This window comes from Octodon degus, unplaced genomic scaffold (genome assembly GCF_000260255.1).
Source record: "Octodon degus isolate 3935 unplaced genomic scaffold, OctDeg1.0 scaffold00269, whole genome shotgun sequence".
In the NCBI taxonomy this organism is placed as follows: domain Eukaryota; kingdom Metazoa; phylum Chordata; class Mammalia; order Rodentia; family Octodontidae; genus Octodon; species Octodon degus.
Window position 1 is genome coordinate 589,431 of NW_004524845.1, and position 13,067 is coordinate 602,497.

At 39.2% G+C, this 13,067-nt stretch overlaps 2 pseudogenes; both read left to right on the plus strand.

Moving 5' to 3' along the window:
* Positions 1-2,170: 2,170 nt before the first annotated feature.
* LOC101573985 lies at positions 2,171-3,491 on the plus strand (annotated as a pseudogene).
* Positions 3,492-8,093: 4,602 nt separating this feature from the next.
* LOC101579279 lies at positions 8,094-11,876 on the plus strand (annotated as a pseudogene).
* The last annotated feature ends 1,191 nt before the right edge of the window (positions 11,877-13,067 follow it).

Here is a 13,067-nt window from a genome sequence, read left to right on the forward strand (position 1 = left end):
GCTGCAGCCGTTAGAGTTGAACCCTTTGTGTCTCTCTGGCAAGATGTTCTGCTCCTGAATCAGCTGGGTGGGTCTTGCCTCTAGCCTCTTTGCAGGGAATTCTGCTGAAGGGGTCCTCTCTGGGCCTGCACTCTGGGTCAAATGAAGATCCACAGGCCCTGGGTGGTCTCACTCACTCACAGGGCCTGGGCTCTGGGTCTGTTCAGGATCCAGAGGGTCCTGGGTGGTCTCACTCACTCTCAGGGCCTAGGCTCTGGGTCTATTCAGGATCCAGTGAGCCCTGAGTCGTCTCACCCACTTTCCAGGCCTGTTCTCTGGGTCTGTTCAGGATCCTGTGGCCTCAGTCAGGCCTGTGCTCTGGGTCTCTTTTAGCTGTATCTTTATACTATAAGAAATTTTCTAAAGATAGATAATTGGTACTTCCTTTGGCATGAGGGGTCAAACTTTGTTTTCTATATTAAAAATAGTTTCACATTAGTGTCATCCAGAGTTTTAGGATTGTTGTCAAATTTTGGAAAACCTCTGTTGTATTTCTTTGTATACCAGATGTAAGATGTTTGTAGTATTTCTACATTATCATGCAAAGGTGACTTTATGTACCCTTGAAACTAGAAGTACTAGTTAATCCGAGAAAATTCAAGTGTGTTTAACACTGCTATTTGTATAATTAATTTACAACATATACTTTGGTTTACTGATAAATATTGGTAGGAATTACATAATAGGAACATTGCTTCTTTACTTTGCTATGTTGGTCACAATTTTATATGAAATTTTACCTGAACATTAGGAGGATGCCTTCAGGGCAGGTCTGGTAAGGCTTGAGGATTGAACCACAGCATCCTGATTGCTTTGTTTAAGCAGTCACTTAAACAACTGAGCTAAAGGGCAGGCCCCCATGGACAAAACACAATAAGACACAATCAGACACAATAAGAAGTGCTCTGTTTCTTGTATGCAGCATATTATTGGATTTTGCTTTGGCCCTAGCCCTTCAATGTCAGTGAGGACTCAGGACATAAAAGAACCTCTGCTATGACATCACATAACTAAACAGAGTCCCAAATTTTCTGGTCAATGAGATTATGGGGCCACAGAGGAAAGTGATTGACAATGCATAGTTTGCCTAAGGAGAGTCACCTAGAGAGAAAAAATTCTCTCAGGCTTTCACAGAGAGCAAATTGGTTGAGCAATGGCTGTGACTCATCCAGATGGCTGACACTGACAAAAGATCCACAAGGTGCTTTACATGGTTCTAGGGTAAATCTTGAGGGGATTTGACTGACTTTATCAGACAGCAAAAGTTACATTTTTAGTTATATAGGTCCTGCTTTAACTTGGTCTTAACCATCCAGCAGAAATATGCAACCATGATGTATAAAAAGTAAAGCTATATTAATATGCTGAGCTGTAAAAGGCTTAAGTCAACTACTTCAGACAGTTGCCAGTTGTGCTGGTAATTCACTACTATTAAGGGCTCTTGGACTAAACTGGGATATTTTGCTGAATTCAAGTATCTAGAGTATTTAGATTGGAATCAAGTATGAAAAGATCCTTTAAAGACTTCTCCAAATACAGCTTCTCTAACAGCAATGGAAAACCCATCTCTGACAAAACAAAATAAAAAAGGGGGATATAAATAAAGGACTGTTTTGTAGGGAAAATATATATGTATATACAAAATAGTTAGGATAGATATACAGCTACTTTCTCTTAGTTCAAGAGAAGAAAGGTTTGTACTAATAGTGTTTAGAAAAGATATCATGTCTCCATCTTGCTCTCTGAATAACTACTATGAAGACAACAATATGCAATGTATTAATTATTGAAACTGTTCTACTAACCTGTCTTGAAACTGTTTCATTGCTATTTTATCTTTTTTCCTCATTATAATGAATAAAAAAATTTAAAAAAAGAAGTGCTCTGGCAAGTTGGGATACCTCAGACTACATGCATTTGTCATGCTATTGTTAGAGATCTGTGCCTTGCAATGAGGCTGAGGAGATAGTTCTTTGGTCTAAGCACCTGCCTGGCAAGCTCAAGGACCTGGGTGCAATCCCTAGTACTGCACACTCACTATGAGTTCGAGCTGTGTAGTGAGAGCCTGAACCAAATAAATAAATAAATAAATAAATAAATAAATAAATAAATGTCTGAAGTGCCCATCAAGATGGAAGTGAATCCCCCCAAATGGGAGCATCTGCTGGAGCTGAAAGTGATGTGGCTGACTAAGCCTACTTTATTCACCAATATTCCAGTAACATGTGAAGAGAAAGATTTACCTGGAGATCTTTTTAACCAACTAATGAGAGATGATCCTTCAACAGTAAATGGTGCAGAAATTTTAATGTTGGGAGAAATGTTGACTTTACCACAAAATTTTGGGAATATATATTTGGGCTAGACCTTTTCTAGTTATATCAGCGTTCATAATGACAATAATCCAGTTATAAAAGGTATACTGGTAAAAGCTGATCTTCAGACAAGATCTCAGCATTGAAATCTTTCAGCGTCCAATCCTGCAGTGGCTGAACTTAAACCTGATTGCTGCACTGATGATGTCACACACCATGAAGTAAAAGAAATTGGAACACACATCTTGATATGTGCCATGAGTTATATAACTCAGGGTGGAGAAAAGATGTACTTTAGAAAATTCTTCAAATTTCAGGTTCTCAAACCATTGGATATGAAAACTACATTTTGTAATGCAGAGACTGATGAAGTATTTCTTGAAGCACAGATTCAGAATAGCACAACCTTACCCATGTTTATGGGGAAAGTGTGATATGAGCCATCTATAATGTACAGTGTAACAGAATAAAATTCAGTCAACCAGGCTGGAGAATGTGTTTCTACATTTGGGTCCAGAGCATATCTGCAGCTGATGGACACATGCTAGTACTTATATTGCCTAAAACTGAAGAAGGAGTTTGCAGAAAAAGCAGGCATCCTTAAGGGAGTAACAGTAATAGGAAAATTGGATACAGTATGGAAAACAAACCTAGGTGAAAGGGGAAGGTTACAAACTAGCCAACTTCAAAGAATGGCTTCAGGTTATGGAGATGTTAGGTTGTCTTTGGAGGCAATCCCAGACACTGTAAACCTTGAAGAACCTTTCCATATTACTTGTAAAATAACGAACTGCAGTGAGAGGACCATGGATCTAGTGCTGGAGATTTGTGACACCAGCTCTATGCACTGGTGTGGGATTTCAGGAAGACAGCTGGGAAAGATGCACCCCAGCCCTCCCTTGGCCTTGCCCTCACTCTGTTGTCTTCAGTGCAGGGGCTGCAGAGTATCTCTGGCTTGAGACTGACAAACACGTTCCTGAAGAGAACATATGAATATGATGACATCACACAAGTCTATGTGGTCTCTTCAGCCATTAAAGTGGAAAGCTAATGAAGATTTCCAATGTGATGTTTTCATTTAGTTTCAGAGAACTGTTTTATTTCTGTATTTTTATCACCTTTGTGAAATGATCAAATCAGTAGCAGATATAAGTATGATTTAAATTTCTTCTCTGTAAAACATGTAAAATATTAAATGTTTGAAAAGTACAGATTTTATCAAGTTAATATTCTGAGTGAACATTTCTGTATTTTCTACATACATTTCACTTTAGATGACTATTAAACTTTATTGTTCAGAATCTTTGCATTTGAATGTTGGTCCCTGACAAGTGCCTAAAACAGAATTCAGCAAATTAGTTTTGTAACAGGTCAAGATATCAATTATCCTAGGTTTTTGCCAGCAAATCATATTGATATTTGCTATCACATAGGCTAAAAGTGCAGCAGGGCTTAGAAAAATAAGCACCTAGATAGAACCTTACTTTGATGGCTTCAATTTAGAAAATACAGTTATTTCTTATAACTGTAGAATTTAAATAATACTTTCATTTAGATACATTTCCATTAACTCCAGATTTTTTTCTAGTCAAAAGGAAAGATTAGAACTAGGGTAGTCCTGTAACCTAGGTGTTTGCTAACACATATTTTCTATTTGCTTTCAACATTACAGTATTGGCATGTGTCTAACTTTCAGATACTGAGCAGATCAGAATTGGTTTTATTTCTTAGGCTTTTGACTACTTGACTTTTAACTAAGATGCCTAATAATTTTCTAATTTTACTCTTAAAGCACCAGGGTTTCCTTTGAGAAGTAAACTCCTTATTTTCATAACACATGTTCTAAACTTGGTGATGATTGATTTTCAATTAAAAAACCTTATTAATAATGTAAAACTTTTTATCACTCCACCTAATCATATCTCTTTATACCACTAACAAAACAGTTAAGGTTGTAAATAGCTGAGCAACATGAATATAACAATGTTTTACTATTTTATCAGGAACGTAAAAATTTATAAAACCTATTTTGGTAAATTGAACAATAATGTGTAATGTATCACTTCCTAAGTGTCTAGTACAGAAAATCAAACATAAATTTTTTTTCTTAAATACATAATTATTTATTGCTATGACAAACTGTTTGGTCCAGACTGAAAGCTATATTCAGAAGAGTGTCCCCTCAAACTGTAGTATGTGCAAAATAAATGTCTGTGTAAAATAAAGTGCAAGCAGTGTAAAACTGAACTATGTTGCTCATCCAAAATGATTGATTAAATTATGAAATAAAACTTACAAAAATAAATAAGTAAATAAATAAATATCAAACACGGGGCTTAAGATAAATTCTGCTTCACATGATTACAATACAAATAAAACTAAAAAATATAGGATTTGGGCCGGGGGGATAACACAGTAGAATAAGCACCTGCTTGGCCAGCACAAGGTCCTGAGTTCAATCCCCAGTACTGCAAAATAAATAAATAAATAAATAAATAAATAAATAAGTATGTTGATATGAGAGAATTTTCTCCTGTGCTTATTGTTTTACTCATGTGATGGCTAGAAGAATACACTGCATAAGAGCCTTCGACTCTATAATTTCAAACTTCATTTCTCTTCCACTTCCACATACTTTAGTCCTCCACACTGGTGGAAAAGCTCATATATGATAAGAACTATTTGTGCCACCTTCACAGAAGAGTCAGTCCTTAAGGATCTCATCTCTGAAATGAGAATCTGCTCCATGTCAGTGACTCTATTAGAGTAATTCCTACTCCATCTTGGAGTGGTTCTTCTGACTTATGGACTTTTCTTCAAGAGTATCTTCTTTAGACTCTCTGACCTCTTTAGTTTTACTGGGCCTCTCATTATATGAATGAATAGCAGTTACTATTTCAGGGTGATTTTAGCTCTAAGGAACATCATACTGAAAGCCCCTCTTTCACTGTATAATTATTTCATTCTAATGAATACAGGTCTTGTTTTTTGCAGCTTCATGTAGGCAACCCCCTCTCTTAAACTCTGTACCCTTCACTGAGCCTAATGTAAATCTATGCAAATATTAGGTCCTCTGTGACTGTTTGGGGATTTTTGCCTCTTTGGGAAAGATTAGGGTAGATTCATCTTTCCCTTCCTGGGACTTTGTAGGGAACAATCTTCCCTCATGGCTCTCCCCTGAGTGGAGAATGCAGTCTCTATGCTGAAGCTCAAGTAATGGTGTATGTTCAGATCTCAAAGTTTGATTCTCTTAAAGCACCTGCTTAGGTAGACGCAGGGACCGGGTTTGATCCTCATGCTGTGCTGGCTCCCGGCCTGCCCCCCCCCAGGGAGTGTGGAGACAGCAATTGAGCCTGTAATGGGTGGGGTGGCGCATGCCTGTAATCCTAGCATTTAGGAGAATGAAAACAGGAGGATCACTAAGAGTCTGATTTGTGTCATGAGATCCTGTAGACCCTGTACTAAATACATAAAAAACAATATGACTATAGAGGGGAAAAATGACATTATTTAGAGTCACATTACAACTGATGTAGTCTCTTTCCAAATTAGCTAATTTCATCTTTCATACATCTTCCTGTTCTGCCTTATGCTCATAAGATTACTTTGGAGAAGTGGCAGGTGGGGTGTGTCTGTCCATCTCATGCTAAGTTGCCATATCTGTAGAAAAAAAAAACCCCAAATTGATAAAGAAGAATTCCTGTTTCCTCTTTAAGAATCCCTGTAGCCCCTCTTTTGCATTTACCTCAGAAGTGTGCTGTCCCTGTCCCTCCAAAGACATCAGTTCTTTTCTAACAGCAGAGGTCCTCCTTGTTCAGTAGAGCTCCAAGATCAAGAAAACACTCATCCTGAGAGGGGGAAACTCAACCTGTTTGACCTAACAAATATCCTCAGAGCCGGTGTCAACACTGTGGTTGGATTTGTGAGACAGTGCCCACATCTCCAGGTCCTAATTAGCTGCCAGTCAAAGAGAAAAGATTAGAAAAGCATTGTGCCTGCACTTATTGTAGGGAAGTACATGCAAATTGCTTGAGTTAAAGATAAGAATGTATACTGTAGAAAATGAGAAGCTGTATTAAAATAGGATTATTAAACACAGTTAAATGTATTACTGATTTTGTCACAGTGCCAGACAAAATAACACTGTGATGGGTAACAGTGCAGAGCTCTGGGACACGGAGCAACATGCTGACTAGGGCCCATCTTGTTCAGCTTGGACAGCAGGGAGTAAAAGGAGCCAAAACCTATGCTAATCTGAGAGTAGCTGAGTCCTAAGCCCATGAGATCAGGACGAGCTCTACCCTGTGCCACCCACCTTTCCCCATCTGTATCCATCTCCTACTGTGTTATCAGACGCTCCAGATGGAGCTTCCAGTGCACTTGCTAATTATTATTATTATTTTTATCTTGTCACCCATAATGTCTCCAAGTCTTTTGGCACTGCAACTGTTGTCTTTGTTGGAAAGAGATGATAGCCTCTCTGAAGTGTGAGGGTGAGATTTCTTTGTGAGCTCTCAGGAGCTATGCGAATACTATTTAAGTTTTCAAAAAATAATAATTATATACTGACACTTTAAAAAAGTGAATTTCTTTGCAATTAGTTCTAGTGTTTAGAACTGCTTTGAAATTCACTAGAGTTCATCCTTTAAACAATGAGAAAAGATTTAGCTTGTTTTCCTTGTTTGGGACCCTTTGGGATGAAAAGCACTGTAGAAATGCAATCTATTATTAACCCACTGCTCTCCAATACATGCCACATGGACTCTGAAATGTGTGTCAGCTGATGGTGAGTCTTGGCTCAAAAGAAGAAGCAGAATTATTTCTAAATTTGTCCAAATCCTGTCTATTTCCATAATAGAAGCAGCATCCTGTGCCTGAAGCTCCTGGTGGTTTTATTGGAAGCAGCCTCAGCTGGGTGGACACTACCTTCCATACTTAGGCTTTTCCCTATGTGTTCTGTGGCAAGGGTAGGGAGTTGGTGTGGGTGATGGCTAGAGGAGTCACACAGATTTCCTCCAAAGCCTTTCATTCTGTAGTAGGACCTTGGTGACTTAAATCTCTTGCAACTAGACATTGACATGGATGGCAAGAAGAGAAAATTAGCAGGTCTCGTCCTTGTAGCATTACCAACTTCATTGCCAACTGAAGGTTTTGAATAGCACTTCCTTTCCCAACAGCTAGTATTGACTGGCCTGTGCAATCTGAAGTCATGGTCGCTGCCCTTGTAATCCCTATAAGATGAGGACCTGTAAGTGTGTCTACAGTGTGGGATACTGTACCTGCGAGACAGAGCCCCAGCGTCAGGGAATGGTGGGGATGCAGGAGTCTAAATGCCAAAAAAATAGATGGTTACTGTGTGTATTTGGTGAACTTCCATTTTACTAGGGCGGTATTTACAGCAGTTTGGAGCATTCTCATTATAATTTAGAAATGAGTGATAACACTAAACCTTTATTATCTTCTGTCCCCAAGCACAGGGGGAGTTTTAGGCACTTTTGATCAGTGGCATAGGGGATTTAAACATTGAAACATCTTCTCCAGGTCCTGCTTGGATTTTACTTTCAAACGGACTCTGTAAAGCTAAAGCTCTACTGTGTATTTGGTATCTATTTAGAAACTCAGTGGTTCAAACAATAATCACTTATTTGCTTATGACTGTTTCATTTGGCTGTCACTTAGCCAGCACAGTGATACTCTGTCCCTTGTCCACTTCTAAGATGGCTCACACACAGCCCTGCCATGGTTGCTGAGTCTGCAGGCAGAGTCCCAGGCCTTCTCCAAGTGACCTCCCTGTATGGCTGATGTGGGCTTTCTCAGAACAAGGTGAGTGAGAGAAGCCATGGTTCTTACATTACAGTCACAGACACCAGGATGCAAAGGCCTTAGGCTTCCTCCTGAAATGAGGACAGCATCAGAGCCACTCGGCCAGTAGAGACCATGTGGTGTGGGGCACTGTCCACACCATCATCTCTCTAGTTCTCGGAGCCGTCCCTGACCAGAGAGCTCACTCGGCATTCTCATTGCTCAAAGTTTTAGAAGTGGCCTTCCTCCTGCTCAAACTTCCAAGGAAAGAATTCCTTCTTTCCAAACTCTGCCCTCTTGGCAGCCACCAAAACCCTCACTCTCCCTTCCCAGCATCCCCACCATGTCACTGTGTAGTGTCCTGTAGGCTGCCTGCCAGCCTGCTGCCCTCACCGTGCTCCTCAGGCCAGAACCCGTGCCAAGGAGTATGGGGAAGAGTGAGACAGACATGAATTCTCTTCCCTGAAAGGTGTATTGAAAATACAGATGAAAGAGCTCCCATTGTAAATATTATTTTATATTTTTATATAAGAGCTTTTACACACATAAAAGTTAATGTGAGAGATCAGTTGTGACTTGTAGGTACATCTCAGAAGGCCAGCAAGCTTCATCTCCTCTGAGTTCCTGTGGATGATCTGGTCAGGCCTCCTGCTGATAGCGAGACAGCCTGCCCCAGGACCAGGGCCTCCTGGGGACCACAGGTGCTGTGATCTCTCACTGAGTCCAGTGCACCTATAAGTCATTATGGAGTAGTAGAAGTGCTCTTTATTATGTCTCAGATATTACCCCAAGTCCCATTGTAGTTATTTATCTCTAATTTATTTATCTTTTCTTTAATGACAACACTATATACACTTGTACAATATGTTTTGAAGTATGTATACACTATTGAATGACTAAATTAAGTTTATTACCATATGCATCATCATGCACCCACACTTCTCATTTTGAGGTAGAAAAAATCCATACATAATTATTAACTATGATCATGCTGTGTGGTAGAGTTCTTGAACTCCTACCTGATAGTTCTTGTCCTTTGGCCAGAATTTGTCTGTCTACCCACACACCTCAGTCCCAGCCCCTTCCCCTGGTAACTATCATTTGATCACTGCTTCTGTAAGAAGACCTCATTTATGAGCAATCACACCTCACAGTGTTTACATTCTGTCCCACCTTCCTGGCATCAAAGGTGAACACAGCGCTCATCATCCTTGAGTTCTTGAGTTCCAGGCCAGCTACTGTCCTTAAAGAAAGACGTGTTTTGGGTTTCGCGGAGATGTTCAGCACTTTGGGTGTGGTTCTGGTTTGGTTTTCCACATCCACCTCCAGTACTTCTTTCCTAGTGCTGCATACAGAATTAAAGAAACCATAAGATTTTCAACTTTCTTTTCTCATCTCCAGTCTTGCTCCTTTGGTCGGGCAGCCTTCAAGCCTGACCCAGCCAGTCTGAGTACAGCTCAGGTGCATATTGAAAACTTAGTGTTAGTGCTTTGGTGCCCAGCATTTTTCTTGCCTTATTGTCCTGTACCTGAAGCTGTTGGCTGGGAAATTCTGTACTTGAGCATTTTCTTGGTGACTCACAGAGCTTCTCAAGCCCACTCATCTACAGAGGATCCTTAATGCATAGCTGGGTGGCTTTCTCATTTTTTTCCTTGGAAATGCATGTTGAGAGAGACAGACCACAGACAGAGACACACAGACAGAGAGACAAAAGTTTGCCTGCTACCATAATATGTTAAAGCAGAGCTAATTATTATTATTTTTTTTCTTAGAAGTAGTCAGAGTGAATTTCAGAAAAATATTTCTGGAATGAATACATAACAGGAGATTAATATTACATTGCACATTGTAAAAATTATTTACAAACTTAAATGAGTATAACCATAAAAATTGTCTTTCATTGGGTTATTGGTGAGATTGCAATGGTGCAGGGGGCCAAGGTGAAAGTGGATGGTGAGCTGAAACTTAGCAAGAATGAGTTAAAAAGATGCCTGAAATTCAGCTGAGAAGAAAGTGGCAGAGAAGAAGGCCAAGCAGAAAGACCTCAGTGAGAAATAGCTAAGCCAAGCTACTGTGGCTGCCATCAATCACACTACTGGCAATGGTGTGGGTGCTGAGGAAGCGAGCCTGAACCCAAATCAATACTACAAGATCCATAGTCAAGCTGTGCACCAGCCAAAGGTCATTGGCGAGGATCCATATCCACACAAGTTCCACGTAGACATCTCACTCACCCACTTCATCAGTGAATACACGAATACAGTCACTTGAAGCCTGGTAATCACCTGACTGACACCATCTGAAAGGTGGCAGGTAGAATCCATGCTAAAAGAGCTTCTGGGGAGATGCTCATCTTCTATGACCTCTGAGGAGAGGGAGTCAAGTTGCAAGTCATGGCCAATTCCAGAAATTATAAATCAGAGGAAGAATTTATTCACATCAATGACAAATTGCATTAGGGAGACATAATTAGAGTTCAGAGGGATCCTGGGAAAACTAAGAAGGGTAAGCTGAGCATCATCCTCTGCAAGATCACACTGTTGTCCTTCTGCCTGCACATGTTACCTCACTTGCATTTTGGCCTCAAAGACAAAGGAAACACAGTATTGACAGAGGTACTTGGACCTGATGCCGAATGACTTCATGAGGCAAAAATTTATCATCTGCTCTAAGATCATCATATATATAAGAAGTTCCTTGGATGAACTGAGATTCCTAGAGATTGAAACTCCCATAATGAATATCATCCCAGGGAGAGTAGTGGCCAAGCCTTTCATCATCACTTACTACGCTGAGCTGGACATTAACTTGTACATGAGGATTGCTGCATAACTCTACTATAAGATGTTGGTGGTTGGAGACATTGATTGGGTTTATGAAATTGGATGCCAGGTACAGAATGAAGGAATTGATTTGACTCACAATCTTGAGTTCACCACCTATGAGTTCTACATGGCCTATGCAGACCATCAGGATGTCATGGAAATCACAGAGAAGTTGATTTCAGGAATGAAGAGCATTACAGGCAGCCACAAGATCACCTATCACCCAGATGGTCCCCAGGGCCATACCTAGGAGATTGACTTCACCCCACCCTTCTAGAGAATCAGCATGGTGGAAGAGCTGGAGAAAGCCCCAGGAATGAAACTGCCTGAAACTAACCTCTCTGAAACAGAAGAAACTCTCAAAATTCTTGATGATATCTGTGTAGCAAAAGCTGTTGAATGCCCTCCACCTGGGACCACAGCCAGGCTCCTTGATAAGCTTGTCAGGGAGTTCCTGGAAGTGACAGGCATCAATCCTATGTTCATCTGTGCTCACCCACAGATCATGAGCCTGTTAGCTAAATGGCATCGCTCTAAAGAGGGTCTGACTGAGCTCCCTGAGCTCTTCATCATGAAGAAGGAGACATGCTACACTTACACTAAGCTGAACGATCCCATGAGGTGACGGCAGCTGTTTGAAGAACAGGCCAAGGCCAACCCTGCCAGTGATGACAGGGCCATGTTCATCAATGAGAACTTCTGCACAGCCCTGGAGTATGGGCTGTCCCCAATGGCCTGCTGGGGCATGGGCATTGATTGCATTACCATGTTCCTCAAAGACTCCAAAAACATCAAGGAAGTGCTTCTGTTTCCTTCCATGAAGCCAGAAGACAAGAAGGAGACTGTACCATGCACTGACACGGTGGAAATCACAATGGTTGGCACTTCTGTCTAGAAAATAATCCAACTCGTGTAACTCAGGCATCTACATTTTTGCAAAAAGATCAAGTCTGTGAAGGGATTCTTGTGTGTAGTCATCCATCTCACTGCAATTAAGTTCAGCCAACAAAAGTGAGAAGAGGAATTAAGAATTTCTTTTTACTCCTTCTTACCAAATAAACATTTGTCTCTTTAAAAAAAAAATGAAAAAGAGTTTACAGATCAGTCATATAATAGTTCATTCTGTGCCAAAATCAAGAAACTTATATTTATATAATTAGAATTCTCAAAGTAGAAGGGGGTAGGCAATAAATATTGAAAGATTTAAAATTTCTAAATTTAGTTAAAATTATAGCACCACATTTCCAAGAAAATGAACCTTTTGCATAAGAAATATGAATAAAATGATACCAAGATACACAAAAATGAAATTGTCCAAAACTAATTGTAAAGAAAAAAAAATCATTAAATCATATACATAAAAAAAATTAACTATGGAAGAACAAAATTAAATACCATCTTATTCCACATTAGAAAAAACAAAACAGCAAGTAAGAAACAAGACTTATTTATTCAAAGGACTGAAAAAAAAAATCTGTTCTCATTGAATTTTATACTTAGCAAACATACCTTTAAAAACTAAAAGTAAAATATTTTCCAATTATACAAACTCAAAATATCTTAATACCTCCAGACGTAGCATATATGAAATAACAAAGAACATAATCCAGAAGGCAAGAGAAGTTGCTGTATGGTCCTCAATAAAAAATAAAGAGCTCTCAAAATGGTAGTTATGCAAAACTATGGAAAATGTAATTATATTAGATAGACCTATTTAAAAGGTCATTGAAGATTTCCACAAAACAGTATCAATCTTATGTCAGGTTATATACATATTTTTTTCATATGTGTGTGTGTGTGTGTGTGTGTGTGTGTGTGTGAAAGACAAGGAAGAACTAATATAAAGTCAATGGAAAATGGAAATACACTTTTTAAAGTTTCTAATACTAGGAGAAAATATACCATATCTTATAAGTAGATTGTAAGTCAAAGAAACAGTATAAATCATAAAACAAAATTAAAATTAAACAATATTCAGAAAATTAATTAAAGTTAATTAATTGAAAATTAAATTAAATATTTCAATATAATATTCAAAAATTAAAATTAAATTGAGTCCAATTAAGAGGCCAGAATACAGTGTATA